Genomic DNA, 17,876 nt, shown 5'->3' with positions numbered 1-17,876 from the left:
GTGCAACAAGAACCTATCCTCAGTTTGGTAAGACAGATAGTACATTCAAAATTTATTATTACAATTCAAATCACGGCAGCCCACAAGTAGTCATATGTTTAATATGATACATTATCATTCAAATAATGATTGCAATCAGTGCAGCTAATCCCATTCTGATCTCAAAATGGAATGCCGTTAAAATCACAAAGCAGTTGCGAGATTAAATCATAAAAAATACCTTCCAGAGGAGAAATTGAGATGATTAGACAAGGCCCACAGTAGAGGACCCCACCATGGTACATGAAGAGTAAGAGAGAAGACCAGTGAGGAAGGATTTTAAAAGCTTCCTCTATGCAGTGAAAGGAAGATAAATATAAGAAGGGAGCAGCAGCATCTGCAAATTCATGTCCAAGTCACACACCATGCTGGCCTGGAATTATATCACTGGTATTTCACTGTCTCTGAGTCAAAATCCTGATACTCCCTTCCCAGCAGCATTTTGGCCATTTCTATACCAAAATTGTCTGCAGTGGTTCAAGAAGAAAGCTCACCACCACCTTCTCAAGGGCTATTAGGGATGGTCAATGTCCTGTGAGCAAATTTAAATAAGAGTCAGAAATATTTTGATCAATTGATTTACAAACAGGAAGGGAGCAAAAGGAGGGTGGAGTTGAGATTAGCTAATATCAACAGCACAAAACACACGTACAGAAAATTGTCTGGACAAGGTAAATGTCTTGACAATCTTTTCCAAATGAATGGAAAATAAAAGCTCATGTGGTGAGAAATCAGCTACAGGTTCATCACAAGTTCATTATGTATCAATGGCAAAGACAAATGCCCATTTGGATCTTAGGGAAGCAAGAAAGCCAAGTTCGACCCAACGCTATAAATAGTCTAATGAATAAACTATCCAGAGAAGTGAAATTATAATGGAGAAAGTGATAGAGAGCTAAAGATAAAAGGAAGGCCTTCTCATTTATTGTTGTCTATTTTCTGGGCCCAAGATAGAAATATTGGGAGTTTTCCCTCTCTACAAGCAGTCTCAATCCGTAAAGATTAGTTGACAGGAAAAGAACAGGTGGAGCTTCTTGAAGGCAACATCCTCAAATAGATAGATTGTGGGACTTCCATTTATGGCCAAAAGAAATAATTGGGACAAAGATGTTCACTGGCAGAAGCACAGATTAGCTGTCCTATTTACAAGGAATGTGAATACTTGGTGCCTTTAGAGAATTAAAGGAGATCAAGAGACAGGGTTTCCAGCTATTGAACTGCAAGAGGGTTGGATGGTAACCATTGAAAGTTTGTGAGTGGAAGTGAGTTGATGGAAGTGCAATGAGATCATCACCTAATGACAGATTGGGGTTGGATGATGATTGAAGGAACAGTTGATAGCAAGAAGGCACTGTAGGAGGCAAATCACTTCAGGAAAATCTCAGGTAATGACAAAATATCAGAATATGACCCATCACTTATATTCCAGATTGAACATGGAAAAATATAGGTCATTTGGTCCATTGAGCACACTCCACCAATTATCTGATTATGGCCAGTCTTCTATCCCAATAAAACTCTCCTCCTTTATTACCATAGTGCATGCCATCTGTAGTGTTGAGAAATCTATCAATTGTTTTCTTAACTTGTGACTTCGTCTCCCTACCCTTTGTGGTGGATAATTCATTGTGTTCACTATTCTCTGAGTGAAGAATATTCATCCCCTGTTAGTCCAAAATGGCATACCTGTATCCTGAGACCGTAATCCTTTGCTCTGGGGCCTTCAGCAGTGTTCCAGTGAAGCCCTATGCAAGATGGAGGAACAGGACCTCATTTTCCACTCAGGCACTTTACAGCCTTTTGGACTCAACATTGAGTTCAACAACTTCAGAGCATAAACACTGTCCCCTACACCCCAACCATATCCCAATATCTTGTTTCCAATAGGTTTGCCCTCAGAGGACAGAGTTAACCTGTTTGCTGCTATTAACAGCTACCCATTAACACTGATTCATTATCTGTACCCTCCCTTATTATCATTAGACCTCCATCTACTTTCTGCTGTGGGCACCCTCGCCATCTGTACCAATCACTCCTACTCCCCTTTTGTCAACAGTATTAAAAAAACATTTTCCAGCCTCCTTCAGTTCCAAAAAAGTCACATTGGACAGAAAATGTTAACTCGGCTTCCTACTCCATAGATTCTGCTAGATCTGCTGAGGTTCTCGAGCACTCTCTTTTTATTTTGATATATCCTTGCTCCTGTATTCCAATCCCTTTGTAATAAAAGCCAAAATACCATTTGCCTTCCAAGCTGCTTGCTGCAGCTCCACATTTCCTTTCAGTGACAGGTGTACAAAGACACCCAGCACCCTTTGTACATCAACATTTCCCAGTCTGTCACCATTTAAATAATGCTCTATAATACTGCTTTTCCTACTGAAGTGAATAACTTCACACCTATCCACATCATGCTGTATCTGCTTTGTATTTACCTATTTGATTTTGAATGATTTCTGGGAAAACCATTTAGGAAGGATCACAAGATCTGAAAAGTTAACTTTGATTTCTCTGCACAGATGCTACAAGACCTGCTGAGCTTTTCCAGCAATCTCTATTTTTGTTTGTGGTTTACAGCATCCGCAGTTCTTTTGGTTTTTATTTAGCTCTGAAGTTAATTTTGTTGGGACTATCTATTGTTGTTCGTTCGAGTGAAGTACGTATTGATAGATTTTTGGACATCAGTTTCCAGGAGTGGAGTTCCAGGGCTGCATAACCAAAGCAACAAGCTCACTAACGGAACAACTCCCACGCTGAAAATTACACTAATTGTCACCAATAAGGCCAAATCTTTTTGGATTAATTTTAATTTCAGAACTAAAAACTATTTCTATAGTTAGGCTCCCCTGGAATCCATAATATTCCACAAAGAAGTAAAACAAAAAAAAGTGCTTATACAAAGACATCAATCCCCTTCATCCACATGATTTTCCAACTTTTAGCAACTATCACTCGTTCTATTAGTGAATTCCACTCCAATGCGTTGATGCACCATTTTCAATCTTCTTCATTCTGTTCGTGGCCAGAAGATAGGAAGGAATAAAAAAAGGCCCTTCAGCAAAATTGGTCCCATTCTTCTCAAATACCAATCTTACTGCAGTAGCTTTTTAAAATTAATTCCAAAATCTAATCTCAATGACTTAACCTACAAGGTAGAATAAAGACCATGACAGAAATAATAGTGCTATGCTTCCATAAACTTACATCTGGTTCATCAGTCAAGCCAATCCTGGATATGCTCCTATATATTAGCAAGAGCTGCAAGAGGTGATTCAGAATGTTGGTGCTACAAATGGCAAATGCGCAATAATAAAAATGCTGATGGTCCCCGACAAAACTGGATAGTTCTTATTCCTTTTTGTGAAGCTGGTTATACAGAAACATCACACTTTGTACTAACAGCAGTTCCTAAATGCATAAATAAAACATCTGCTACTAGATCGTCAGTTAACTAGATTTTTTTATATGAATGAAGACTAAACATATTCCATCAAATCACAAGACTTGTTTTGCTTATATAGGAATCATCAGTTCAACATTTATTCAGCTGATGTGATGTTTTCTGTAAGAGGTCTGCTGCATTTGCAGTAATTATAGCAATGCATTCTGACCTGGGCCTCTGGAGGTAGTTTTACCTTATGGAAATTAGAACAAATTTATTTTAGGATTGTGGAATGGAGTCTTCAAATACCCTGCAGCGGTCTCTAGTTATTGAATACTTTCTCTGATCACCCTGGGTTCTCAATGTGTTTGGCATCTTCACGGGTAGCTGCTTTAATTTGTTTTACTTTATCAGTTAGAGTAATCTTACTTCCTCTGACTTAAACAAAGTGAATTAGCATTCTAGTCACAACCGTCACAGAGCCTAGTGTTATTATCAATAAGGCTCTATATCATTGGACCCCAGTGCTCATAAAGTGCATCCTGTACATGTGAAGTCTTTTTCAGATTGTGACACCAGGACCTCAGATAACAGTCAAATTTGATTTTATTAATAAAGTTTAATTATCCTTCAGGTGAGTATTTCTGCTGATGTAAATTCATTAAGTCAAGCTTTTATTTTGAGGAAATCTATTTCTTCAAGTCATCCCTATAGAATTACATTTCCCCTTGTAAGCATTTTCTGTTTGTTTCCAAATGAAACCTCTCCTGAAATGTTTTGGAGAAACTCTACAAAAATTCTCTTCATGCCAATATGCACATCTTGATCACTTCCTCTTAAGATGCCACAGTTCTGTTTGGCTCAATCAAAATAAAAATCAATTTTATCCTTTACAGACCATACAATGTATTTTAATGGAAGTAGATGTTGACTTTCTGTGACACTGTGACATCAATTTGGCATGCCTTTTTATATCTTGTTCCATTTTTATCTCCAACTTAGTCAACAGAAATAAAAGAAATATCACAACAGATATAAAACTGATTGGATATTCCCTATTATCTTTTATGTACGTTGCACAAAGCCAATGTCTTCAGCAGAGTCTTCACATCCAAGGATCAATGACCTCTGGTCCTGAGTAGTTGAATAAAGGTTCAGGTCATCCATGGGACAGAGCCAGTCAGATTATGAGCCTTAGGCAAAAGGCCACTAATCACATACAATTCCATAACTCAGGAAGTACAGTCCAAGGGTGAACTGCTAACTCTTACTCAGATCTGTCACGAATGAAGCCAACCCAGACAAACAATTCTGAGTACAAGCCAAAAGAACTGTGGAAGCTCCCAGCCTGATCATTACCCACTCCTTTGTCTGTCCAACTGTTCTTATCTCTCTTTGGGCCCTATCCCCATCTATCGTTTACTCCTTACCCCCTCCTCCCACCCTACCTTCTACATTAAAAACAACATTTTCCTAGCCACCATCAGTTCTGAGGAAGGGTCACCAGACCTGAAATGTTAACTCTGATTTCTCTCCACAGATGCTGCCAGAACTGCTGAGCTTTTACAGCAACTTCTATTTTCGTTCTGTGTACAACAACAGTTTGGAGACCAATGAATACCCTTGAGAGCTTCCCTGACTGAGAGTCTGGTTGCAGAAGTCAACAACAGCTTGAACCTCATTGCAAAAAGAACATAGTACTCACCAGAAGCTCACAAGACAGTCACCACCCAAGTACGAAGGAGAAACAGTGCCCTGCAGTCTCTTTCCCAATAGGAAAGGTGTAATCAGGTTCGCTCAGCTGATTCTCAGAAGTCTGCATTCTGAGTTGATTAACCCACTTCCTTGCCATTAATGGTGGGAGACCTCACTTCTCTGGCCCTTTACGTCACAGTGACCTTCCAGGACCCACAGGAGATCATTCCCAGAGTCAGTAGGACATAATATTCAGCTCACCTTTGAGGTTGGAATGACAGAAACCTTCATTGCAACATCAGGAACAAGCTACTCACAACATTCTGTCCCTTAAAATAAATAGGTGAAAGAACTTTGAGAAGCTTGACACTTCTGTCCCATCAACCTTGGTACTGAAAAGGAAATAGCGGGTCATTTTTTTTCTGAGTACCATGCCAATAAGAAAGTGACAGAAATCGATCATGAGATAGTAGGAACTGCAGATGCTGGAGAATCCGAGACAACAAGGTGCAGGGCTGGATGAACACAGCAGGCCAAGCAGCATCGTAGGAGCAGAAAGGCTGACGTTTCGGGCCTAGACCCTTCATCAGAAAATGTTTTGTTACCTTTCTATCCACCTAGAGAGGCTTGGGCAAACTGTGGAAGTCCAACAGGCCTCACTTTTGCCAGTCAGAAAAGGTTAATATAAATGACTTATAACTCATTGCGGAGTTCAGACTGACCCCACTTTCACAGCAGCAAGTGTCTTAACCCACAGTTTTTAGACCGTTTCTATATTTTCTTAAAGAGCGATAGGTTCTGCAGAAATGTCAAGCGATGAAGTTCTTTACAAGGCTGTAAAAGAATGTAAAAGGGTACAGCCTGCCTGTGTCAGTGAGAGCTGAAAAATCTGTTCTGACAGCTGCTACAGCTGTTTGTTGACATTATCTCATGGGCTGGCATTATGTCACTATTAATGCGTGACAACTTGCCCCAAACTATCACTAGTTCATACGGGGTCCTAAGTTCACAGTCCAATTGATCATTGTGTTGTTAAAAGATTAGCTGTATTTGTCTGTGTAGGTTACTCTTTGGAGAGTCGGGTGCGGACTCAATGGGCTGAATGGCCTCTTTCCACGCTGTAGGGATTCTATGATTTTTAAACAAACTGTCCTGGCACTCGGCAGCCTCTCGGGTAATCACCAATCTGCGTTAGGTGTGGAAGTCGCAGGATGATGAATTATCGCTAACTTTTGATGTCCATATCTTATTCGAAAGTTGTATCCCCGGTTGATTCTGTGCTTTGATATGTGCTGTACTTTTGTGTGCACGAGCCCCATTGTCAGCAGCCATCTCCAACAGTCTTGGAAATAACCCTCCCAGCCCCACTCCTTTACCAGCTCCAGTAGCAAACCCTACCCCACACCCATCAGAAGCCACAGTGTTCTTTAAACAAGAGTTATTCATCTCAAATGGCCACAGCTCCTACACAGACCCACGTGCAAAAAGCTCATCTTTCAGGGGAATTTCTCCCAGCACAGAGGTGAGATAAGCTCAAAGATTTCCCAACTCACAAGGATGTAACAGCTAGGAGCAGGAGTAAGCAAGTCAATGAATCCTGCTCTGCCACCTAATATGAACATGGCTGATTAATCTTGGTCTCCAGCTTCCTGTCCATTCCCCATAACCCTTCAAACCATTAACGCGTGGTACCTCCTTCGACAGCAGAAGTTCGGCTCAGTGACTGAAGAATGGCTGGATACAGTAAAAATGAACTCATTCTGTTAATGTTTGCATTGATTGAAGGCCATCAAGCCTCTCAAGCAGAATAGCAGAGCAGTACCTTAACATACGTGAGATAAATGTTGCTGTCACATTTGCATCTTATATGCATCGCTCTTCTCCAGGCTAATTATGGATGTGTCATAACTATGAAACATTCCTCAGATCTGACAAACAGCAATGGTAGTTAGTTGCATTGTCAACTCTGTAATTGTAAATTGTATTAATTTAAATTATACAAATATTGTGTAGGACAGCAGTTATTGCTCAATATCAAGGTTAACTATCCTGTCAATGTCTGCAGGTTCAGGATGTGAGCGATTGTCTTGTTTGGATGCCCACTGTCTCGATTTGAGCTGTACATCAGGTTCCACCTCTGGAACCAGTGGCCATGTCTTCCCCGACCCCATCCTCAAGGGGCTGGAGATTGCCCAGGTTTTCCAGGTTAAAGATTAAAAGCCAGGACTTCACCACTCAGGTCATTTAGCAGACTGCAGTGGATGACATCTACCAGGCGACCAGAGAGGGATGCCAGTGAGATGTAGGGGTTATTGTCACTTTGTAGGGTGTGGGGTGTGGAGTGTGGGGAGTGTGGGATTTCTGAGTGAGTGCTGGGCTTTTGTTTTGTTGAGGTCCTGTATCAATAGGCAAGTGATTCATTAGTTGTCCGTCAATAGTGCTCTGAGAGGAGGATTCTGGCAATATCAGGAAATTCAAAGTTTGCTAGCATATGAAGACACTCAAATTGTGTTGTTCTCAAAATGACAAAAAAGTCCTTTCTCTGATTTGTGACGGCTGTTGCACTATTCCCAAGGTAAGAAAAGTAAGATATTCTAAGTGATTATGAGATTAAAATTCCAGATAATTTCCAGTGTTGCTAAGTCCCATTATACAATGAGAGATGCCAAACTCTATCTGGCAGTGATATAAAGCACAAATTCTATCCATCCCTAATAATGGCTGTACAGAATTTTAACAGTATTGCTCACAGGATGGTTGAATTTTCTCTAACATCATGCTGGAATTATTCAGTGCAACTCTGTCAGAAATTCTTATGTGGTTGAAATTTTGTGTCATTTTCCCTGGCTGCCAGATTTCCATGCTGCTGAGGAAGGTCCAACCAGTTTGAAAAAATGTGAAGTTATTGGCATTCAGGATGATGAGAGGCAGAGCAATTATTCCAAAGCTATGACAGTGATGAAAGAACTCCAGTGTGTGTGTGTGTGTGTGTGTGTATGTGTGTGTGCATATCCTCCAGGTCTCAATACATCCATTACTGAACCCCATATCTATCCTTTTGTGACCCACAGACCAGATCATTCCAATGTGTTCCTTTTAAAGTCCCATCCACAAGTCTTTGTAAACTTGAGCTCCATTTAAAATTCTGCTGCTTATGTCCTATCCTCTGACCAAGTCCTTCTTAACATGTTATCGCAGTGTTCACTGATATTCGCTAACATTAGAATGCTCAATACTTCCAATTTAAAATTATCATCTCGTGCTTATTTTCCTTATAGTTTCACTCCTCTTTATCTCTGTGACCTGCTGCAGCACGACAACCAGCCATTCTAGAAATGGTATTTTACACATTTGCCCTCCAACCTCACCTCACCAATTTGTCCTGTTACCCACTTATGTGTCAAGATTTCGCTTTTCTCCCCCTGAGTCCTAAAGACCTTCAGCAGAGACCATGGTTTGGGTTAACCTAATGAATATTTGTTTTGCCATCTTCATTGTTTCAATTATTGTGTCACCATAGTCTAACCAGACTATTGGGCTCCTCTCTCATTAAAGAGAAACAACTGATGGTGATTTATCCTGAGGGCCACTATACCTCAGGTAAGGGGAGAGATTGAGAAGGACAGTGTTTCTCAATCGAAGGATGGCTTCGAGCTATGGCAACAAACTGCTTCGCAAACCAGCCATCCAGCCAACTGAACTAAACCAACTCCCGACTGTTCCAATTATATCTGCGTGAAATAGCTTAGCTTTATTGTCCAAGATAGGGATGGAATATAACTGCAAGTTGTGGTTATTCTTGATAGAAAACCAGAAGCAGTTGCAGAGAGTTTGGTTGGGGGGGGGGGGGGGGGGTAGTTTAAAAGGTCATCAGAAAGGAAAGTGTCCACTATCTCACCAATGGAGCAATCAAGTCCATGTGTGAGTTTGGAACCACCAACAAACTATGATATTCTGTTATCCTTAACTGGAACAGTTACACCTTTATAAATGCTCAGCAGATCATTTAACCTGGTTATACAGAGGGGCAGCTTGATGTTGCTAATCAAAGACCTTTTTCTCTTGTTTGTTACCTTACACGATCTGTAGCTCACTGTTTACAAATAAACAGGAAAACTGGGGGCTAGTTTTTAACGTACCAGATCAAACCCCCCTCAAAATATATTAAGAAGATAGCTTAGAACCTAACTTTTTCCTAAATTAGAGGTAAGTGTAAGGCATTGCATTCCAGGACCAGTTTGAATTCTCAAACTACTTGACGGTGAGCAAAACAAACTTTATTTTTATACTACAATTAAAATACAGACACAATAAAGATAAGATAAAAGAGTTGGCTTAACTCTATTGAAATGCTTAACAAAATTATATATATATATAAACTAGTAATAACTAACTGTTCCAATATAGTTCCAATATAGCTTTCACATCCAGCTTCAAGACCCCATCAACTGCAGAAAGCAAAAACTAAAAATCGTGATTCTGCAGGAGATTGACTCCACCCATTCAGGCTGCTTCTATTGTTCCAACTTTAAAACAAACCCCAAGGCTTGACAAGCTGTTTACTTTAGTGGCTTTGAGCTAACCACTTGTCTCCTCCATCTCAATCTTTTTTCATTGAAAGAACCCAGGACAAAATGCACCTCTTAAAGCCATAGGATTGAGTAGGACTGAGGTCAGGAGGAACTTCTTCACCCAAAGGGTTGGGAATCTGTGGAATTCCCTGCCCAGTGAAGCGGTTGAAGCTACCTCGCTGAATGTATTTAAGGCAAGGCTAGATAAATTTTTGAATAGTAAAGGAATTAAGGGTTATGGTGAGCAGGCGGGTAAGTGGAGCTGAGTCTCAAAAAGATCAGCCATGATCTTATTAAATGGTGGGGCAGGCTCAAGGGGCCAGATGGCCTACTCCTGCTCCTAGTTCTTATGCTATTATGTTCTTATATTATTGTCACACCTCCCTACTTAAAAAAAAAGAACCATCTATACACAACGGTGGCTTCATTCTTAAAAACCTTCAGCCTTATGCTCTTAGTATGCTAAAATACATAAACATCATATTGACTCTAAGTATGAAAGAATTCAATACTTAGTCCATTTCAGTCCATTTTATCCTGCCACCGAAAGCCTTTGCCTTCCTTCACCGAAGTAGTGACAATGCATTAGCAATTATGTTCTCTTGTCCTGATACATATAGAATTTTCAAACTGAATGGCTGCAATAATATGCTCCATCTAAGCAGTCTGCAATTTTTATCTTTAAATGTTTCAAAAAATTTTAAAGGGTTATAATCAGTATATACTATTGTCTCAGACACTTTATTGGCAATATAAGTGTTGAAATGTTGCAAAATCAACACTGAGCTCAAGGTCTCCTTCTCAATCATGGAATATTTCTGTTGATGTTTATTCAATTTTCCGGACAAATACACAGTAGATATTTCGATTTTCTTGTTGTCGTCTTGTAAGAATACAGCATGACACCAACATCACTCACATCGATAGCCACCTTGAATGGCTTTGTGTAATTAGGTGTGGCTAACACGAGGGAAGTGGTTAACACAGCTTTCAGGATTTCAAATGTTTTCTGGCATTCGTTAATTTGTTAAAATTTTCCGCACTTCTTCAATAAATCAGTCAGTGGAGCAACCACACTGCTAAAATTTGGTACAAACTTCCGAAAAAAACCATTCAGTCCCAGGAATCATAGTACTTCCCCCTTCTTCGATGGTATGGGAAACTCCCCAATACCCTTTGTTTTCACAACTGTGGGACCATCTTTTCATGTCCAGTAACATGGCCTAGGAATGTGACTTGGACTTTTGCGAACTCACTCTCAACCAGGTTTATCACCAAGCTGGTCTCCCAAAGTTTATCAAACAATTCCAATAGAAGCTTCAAATGTCCCTTCCATGTGTGACTAAAAATGACTGGATCATCGATCTACACCATGGAATTAGACAATCCCAAAATGACATTATTGGTTAGTTTTTGAAATGTGTCTGGAGCATTTTTCACACCAAATAGTATGACTAAACTGGTACAGTCCCTTCAGCATCACGAAAGCCAAAATTTCCTTCGCTGTTTCCGATAAAGGTACCTGCTAGTATCCTCTGAGTAAGTCCAAATTTGAAATATAAGCTGTTTGTCCCACCTTCTCAATACAGTCTTTCAAAAATGGAATAGGATAATGAATCAGACTTTGTAACTGCATTGACTTTGCGATAGTCAACACATAATCGTTGGGTACCATCAGGTTTTGACACCATTACTATGGGCGTGCGACATTCACTGAAACTCATTTCAATTATATGGTCTTTGAACATGTGTTCAATCTCTGTTTGAACTTGTGCCAACTTTAGAGGGTTATTTCTATAAGGATGTTGCTCAATTGGAACAGCATTTCCTATATCTACATCGTGCATAATCAGATTAGTACTGCCAAGTTTATTCCCACATATCTTCCATTGTGATTGAAATAACTCTTTCAGGTCATTTCAATTTTCCTCTGGGTGGTAACACGATAATTTATCCCAATTTTTGAGAACTTCCTCATTGTCCAATTTAATTTGAGGAATGTCCAATTCAGTATCATTATGCCTGTCTCTTCGTGGGGTACGTTGAACATTCCTTGTTCCAGTCCTATTCCGGCCCCCACCCACAACTTTTTCTCCGATACATCGATGATATCATCGGTGCTGCTTCCCTCTCTCTTCGAGAATTAGAAAACTTCATCAATTTTGCCTCCAATTTCCACCCTGCCCTCACTTTCACCTGGTCTATCTCTGACTCCTCCCTTCCCTTCCTCGACATTTCTATTTCCATTTCTGGGGATAGACTGGCCACTAATATCCATTACAAACCCACCAACTTCTACAGCTACCTGGACTATACATCCTCACACCCCACTTCCCGTAAAGACTCCATCCCATTCTCTCAGTTCCTCCATCTCCGTCGCATATGTTCAGATGAGGCCAACTTCGACAAGGGAGCCTCCGAAATGTCCACATTCTTCCTCAACCGAGGATTCCCCAGCTCCGTTGTCGACAGGGCCCTCAATCAGGTCCGACACATTTCCCACACTTATGCCCTCACCCCTTCTCTTCCCTCCCGCAACAGCGATAGGGTTCCCCTTATCCTCACCTACCATCCCACCAGCATCCACATCCAGAAGATCATCAGATGCCATTTCCGCCACCTCTAGCAAGATGCCACCACCAGACACGTATTCCCCTCCCCTCCCTTGTCCGCCTTCCGCAGGGACTGTTCCCTCCGGGATACCCTGGCCCATTCTTCCTTCACCCCCAACACCTCCCCACAGCCCTACGGCACCTTCCCCTGTAACCAGCGAAGGTGCAACACCTGCACATTTACCCCCTCCCTCCCCAGTATCCAACGGCCCAAACATACCTTCCAGGTGAAGCAACACCACCTGCACTTCCAAGAATCTAGTCAACTGCATTCGCTGCTCACAATGTGGTCTCGTCTACATTGGGGAAACGAAGTGTAGACTTGGCAACCGCTTCGCAGAACATCTACGTTCTGCTCGCAAAAAAGACCCTGAACTACCTGTTGCCTGCCACTTCAATGCACCACCCTGCTCCCTGGCCAACATCTCTGTCTCTGGCTTGCTGCAGTGTTCCAGTGAAGCCCAGTGCAAGCTGGAGGAACAACACCTCATTTTCCGCTTGGGGACCCTACAGCCTCCGGACTCAATATTGAGTTCAATAATTTTAGGGCCTAAACTCTCCCATGTCCCAGCCCCCCACCCCACATACCAGGCCTTGTTACCACATAGCCTGCCACTACACACCCCCTGTTGTTAGTCACTAACAGTCCCCATTAATAACTATTCACCCTCCCAGCCTGATCATTAGCAACTCCTTTGTCTGTCCAACTGTCTTTCTCTCTCTTTGGGCTCTATCTTATCGGTTACTCCCTACCCCACCCACCTCCCTGTTTTCTGCATATAAACTGACGTTTTCCCAGCCACCATCAGTTGTGAGGAAGGGTCACCGGACCCGAAACGTTAACTCTGCTTTCTCCTCCACAGATGCTGCCAGACCTGCTGAGCTTTTCCAGCAACTTTGTTTTTGTTCAGTATCGTTTGAACTTGGTTCTTCACTCTGTGTTGTAGCCAGTAACACATTCTCCATTTGCTTTCCTTCCCTATCAAAATACCTTTCAAGTATATTTACTTGATACACTCTGTGAGAATTCTTTCTATCCAGCGTTCATATCAAATAATTCACCTCACTCAATTTCCTTTCAATTTGATAAGGCCCAATAAACCTTGCCTTTAAAGGTTTGCCTACTACTGGGAGTAACACTAACACTTTATCTCCATGAGCAAAATTATAAGTTTACGATTTTTTGTCTGCTTCCTGTTTAATCACATGGTGCACTATATTCAAATGCTGTCTAGTCAACTCACCTGCTCTATTTAATCTTTCCCTAAAATTTGACACATAGTCCAAATATGTGATCTCTGAACTCTCACTTGCCAATTTCTCCTTAATTTCAGTGGTCCTCTGACCTCATGCCCAAAAACTAACTCAAATGGATTGATTTAGTTGATTCTTTAGGTTTATCCCTAATTGTAAAAAGTAGAACTGGAATTCCTTTATCCAAGTCCTCTGGATAGTCTTGATTATAAGCCCTCAAAATGGTCTTTAAAGTTTGATGCCACTGGATGGTATGCAGTGAATTTGAAATGTTTTATTCCTAAGCTATCCATAACTTCCTTGAATAATTTTGATGTAAAGTTTGGCCCTTGATCCGATTGTATTTCTGTGGGTAGTCCATATCTAATCAAAAATTTGAGCAACTCTTTGACAATCCTTTCAGCCGTGACACTGCGCAATGGAATGGCCTTTGGGAATCTAGTAGATATAGCCATTATACAAAGAACAAAGAACAATACAGCACAGGAACAAGCCCTTCAGCCCTCCAAGCCTGTGCCGACACAATTTATCCTTCCATACTAAAACTGTCTTCACTTACAGGATATCCCTCTATTCCCTCCCTGTTCACGTATTTGTCCAGGTGCTTCTACAATGCTGCTATTGAGTCTGCTTCCACCACCACCTCTGGTGGCGCATTTCACACACTCACCACTCTTTGTGTGAAAAATGTGCCTCGCACATCTCTTTTAAATTCCCCCTGCACCCCACCCTGCACTTTGAACCTGTGTCCCCTAGTGATTGACCCCTCCACCCTGGGAAAAAGCCTCATACTTTCCACTCCATCCATGCCACTCACAATCTTATAAACTTCTAACAGGTCGCCCCGCAACATCCTGCATTCCAGTGAAAAAACTCAGTCTATCCAACCTTTCTTCATAACTAAAATCCCCCATACCAGGCAACATCCTGGCAAACCTATTCTGTACCCTCTCCAAAACATCCACATCCTTCTGGTAGTATGGTGACCAGAACTGTACATAATATTCCAAGTGTGGCTTGAATAAAGTTCTATAATGCTGCAGCATAACTTATTTATCCTTGTGCTTAATGCCTCCTTCAATGAAGGCAAACATGCCATAAGCCTCTTTTATTACCTTATCTGCCTACACTGCCACCTTTAGTGATCTGTGGACCTGCACACCCTGATCCTGCTGCATATCAATACTCCTAAGGGTTCTGCCATTCACTGTATAATTTCCACCTGTACTTGACCTTCCAAAATGTGTCACCTCACATTTGTCTGGATTAAACTCATACCTGCCATTTTTCTGCCCATGCTTCCAACTGATCTGTATCCTGCAGGATCCTCTGACAATTCTCCTCACTATCCACAACTCCACGAATTCTTATATCATCTGCAAACTTACTAATTAGACCAGTCACGTTTTTCTTCAAATCATTTATGAAGACCATGAACAGCAGAGGTCCCAGCAGGTCAAAAAATACTGATTCCCTCTTTTTGTTTTAGGTAGAAGTTCTGTGCAATCAATTAAGACTCTTGTAAAAGGTTCCTCAAATGCTAGAACGGGCATTAAGGGTGCTGATTTTACCACTGCCTGAGGTTTTCCAATTACCTGACACATATGACATGCCCGACAAAATTCAACCACAACCTGATGCAGTCCATGTCAATTCTTTTTTGTATTTTGGCTTGAGTTTTCCTTACTCCCAAATTATTTCCTCCTGGTAATTCATGTGCTACCACAATGCCTCATTTCTCTAACCCACCTTGTAATACAACTTGTTGAACTTCTGCCCATTTCTCATCTGCCTGAATATGTGCTGATCTTCATTTCCTCATCAAGACTTCATTTTTAAGATACAAACATTCTGGAATAAACGCAGGTTCTTCTTCTATATGTGCTTTTTGATACAACTGCTTTAGTTTTGCATCTTTCTGTTGTAATCCAGCTAATTTCTCTGAACTAAAAAGTCTCATTTTGTCCTCCAACTGTTCTTGCCTGTTCTCAACCATTTGATCAAACATTGTTTATGATAACTGAACTTCAACTTCCTTATCTTTATTCTTTGATTTCTCCTCCTTTTTCAACCTGTGGCTTTGTGACCTTGTTGCCACACAGTCAGGAAAAAAACCCAGGATATACTTCCTGTAGCACCTCAGTTGCTTGATTTTGCACAGGCTTTTTAACCACAGTAAGCATCACTCCCACCTGTGATCCAGCTATATCATTACCAAGGATAAACTGTGTTTCTGGACCGGAAAATTTCTCGATTACTCCTACCACAACTTTACCACTTTTCACCGGACTGTTCAACCTCACTTTATATAATGGATCATTGCTCTTCTCGCGATGAATTCCACATATTACCACTTTTTCTGGCAATACGCCTCCTGAGTTACACACCTCCTCATCGGTCACTATCAAAGTTCGACTCGTTCCATTATCTCTTAAAATCTTTATTTCTTTACCTGTTCTTCCTGGCATACATGAGTAAACCTTATGCATGTAAGAAAATTCTTGAAAGAGATCTGGCACTTCCTTCTCAACCAATCCCTGATCAGGTTGTACATTCTTTTGCGGCTTTTTAGCTTCCATTGTGTTTTCCTTTACAACTTCAACAAAACTCATGGATTTATCCTGTTTTCCTACATCCATCTTCCCAATGCTTTTTCTAAACCCCCAACACTGCAACTTCATGTGGCCTAGGTTATTGGCATGAAAACACCTGAGCTTTATTATTTCTCTTTCCCCTCCATGGGTTTCCTTTTTACCATGAGGTAAACTATCTTAATTATCTTCAATGAGATCTACTTTTCCCTTACCACCTGAGCATTTCTCTTTTCCCCAATTTCTATCCCTCACAGATTGAAATTGATGTCAGAAGCCAAATTTTGATTTATGAATCAACTCATAATCATCAGCCATTTCAACTGCTAATCCTGCAGTCTGAACTCTCTGGTCTTCCACAAGCATTTTCACTTCTTCAGGAAGTGAATTTTTGAACTCCGCCAAAATAATCCTCTCTCTAACAGTGTCATATGTTTGATCTATTTTCAATGACCTCTCCACCTATCAAATTTACTTTATTTAATCTATTCAAAATCTATGTTCGTTTGACCAGGCTCCCTCTTTAGATTATTAAGACATTGTCTGTAGGCTTCTGGTACTAGCTCACATGCAATTAAGATGGCTTTATTCATCTCATCATATTCCCAGATACCTCCTCTGACAGTGGTACAAACACCTCACTAACTCTACCTACTAACACTGTTTGAATCAACAATACCCACATGGTCACCAGCCACTTCATTTGTTAGCCACTTTCCCAAATGAAATGAGAAAGACTTCTACATCCTTCTCGTCGAGCTTGCTCATATTTAAACAGAACCCCCACCAGGCCTAAGGCCACAATTGGATTGCTCTCCATCACTGTCCTCATCACTACTCCTACCGTTCAGCTCTACCTCCGTCATTTTAAGTTGACTTTGAGTTTTCAGTTTCAACCTCTGAAGTCCAAAACCTCTCTCTTTCTCCCGTTCTTCTGCTCGGGCCTTCCTTTCCTTTTTTTTCCTTCCCTCTGCATTTAATCGTAATTCAACCTGTTTCATTTCCTTTTCATGTTCAAACTGCTTCATTTGCAATTGAAGTTTAGCCGTTTCCAAAGATTCCGATGGCATTCCCGGCAATCGCAGATGTCAAGCTGTTGATGCAGTTAACTCCCTTTTTCGCACGGATAAAGGCAATCCCAACTCCAGCTTGTCTGCCAACTCCAAAGGCTATGTCTTGCTCACTTTCTGTAAAACTACCAAAGTGACTTCTTCCACCCCCAGGAAACTCTTAATGACTGAAATGGCCATTATTCCACAAAGCACACCCTGTTTGAACCAATCGAATTCATCACCAAAATGAGAGCACCAACACTCACCACTCGCTGCCTTTGAGTCCAATGATCCTGAACCCAACCTGGAGTTAAAGATTTTGATCCTAGCCGAACCCCCAGTTTGTTATGCACCAGACCAAACCCCCTCAATATATATTAAGATGATAGTCTAGACCCTAACTTTTTTCTTATTTTAGAGGTAAGTATAAGGCATTGCATTCCAGATGCAATTTGATTGGTCAAACTACTCAATGCTAAGCAAAACATTTTTTTATATTACGGCTAAAATACAGAGAAAATAAAAACAAAAGAAAATTGGTTTAACCATAACTCTATCGAAATGCTTAACAAAATATTACATATATTAACTACTACTAATTAAGTGTTCTAGTATAGTAACATCCCATAATCACAGCCTTGGCAAAGGCAAATTCAGTAAAATATATTGTCTTGCATGCA

This window comes from Rhincodon typus, chromosome 34, assembly GCF_021869965.1.
Source record: "Rhincodon typus isolate 14 chromosome 34, sRhiTyp1.1, whole genome shotgun sequence".
Classification (NCBI taxonomy): Eukaryota; Metazoa; Chordata; class Chondrichthyes; order Orectolobiformes; family Rhincodontidae; genus Rhincodon; species Rhincodon typus.
This window is presented reverse-complemented; position numbering follows the sequence as displayed.